This window comes from Crinia signifera, unplaced genomic scaffold, assembly GCF_055691185.1.
Source record: "Crinia signifera unplaced genomic scaffold, ASM5569118v1 HAP2_SCAFFOLD_272, whole genome shotgun sequence".
Classification (NCBI taxonomy): domain Eukaryota; kingdom Metazoa; phylum Chordata; class Amphibia; order Anura; family Myobatrachidae; genus Crinia; species Crinia signifera.
Window position 1 is genome coordinate 132,174 of NW_028142165.1, and position 833 is coordinate 133,006.

At 41.5% G+C, this 833-nt stretch overlaps 1 pseudogene; it reads left to right on the top strand.

The window, feature by feature from the left end:
• Positions 1 to 474: 474 nt before the first annotated feature.
• LOC146054614 (5S ribosomal RNA) lies at positions 475 to 591 on the top strand (annotated as a pseudogene).
• Positions 592 to 833: the final 242 nt, after the last annotated feature.

Here is an 833-nt window from a genome sequence, read left to right on the forward strand (position 1 = left end):
TACTAGCTTAATTTTTCTCCAACTATGATCCTACCGATTGTCTCTGACCGCACATTGAATGCATATTGTTCAATTCCTGATGTGATAGCTTAAATTGTCTCTTTAATTGCTCAAATTACAAACAGAAACTGTTTCCGTTTAGAAATGTCATTGTCTCTGAGGCGGTTGTATGAGATACACTATTTGATTTCAAGAGCATTTTAAGCATAAATTGCTAAACAGTGCAACATTGTCTCTTCTATTGAGTAACAACTCCTTGACCCCTGTAAGTGCATGATTGCACAGCACTACATTGCTGGCAATTCAGACACACCTGAGAAACAGTGGGTACATACTTATCACCAAATTTTGTTTCCCACTATCTAACCTCTATACCAACTCTGCCACTCTCTCATTCAACTGGATCACACCAGCAGAACAGCAGAAGTGGCACTTAGCTTCTCATACCACTTTGGGGCTCTCTCATCTGCAAGGTTATACTGCCATACATCACTGAGCGGTCTGACCCCATCCGAACTCAGCAGCTAAGCAGTGACTGGCCGGATCAGTACTTCTTGGGAGACCACTAGGGAATATCCGGTGCAGTATTCATACCCAGAAAGCAGAAGCAACAGTGGATCTAGTGAGCAGCCTTCCTCTATACTGCATCAGCAAATCTATCAAATTTCTCTCTCCGTGTGGATGCCCAAACCCAGATTATCTAACAGAGTGTGATCATATAAAGCGTGGGACGTGCAAGTAGTATTTATAACTAAATAACTGTACGCAATACTTTCCAGTGCCAAAAGAATACCTCTAGTATGTATTGAAATTGTATATCCCGCTGTCAATCA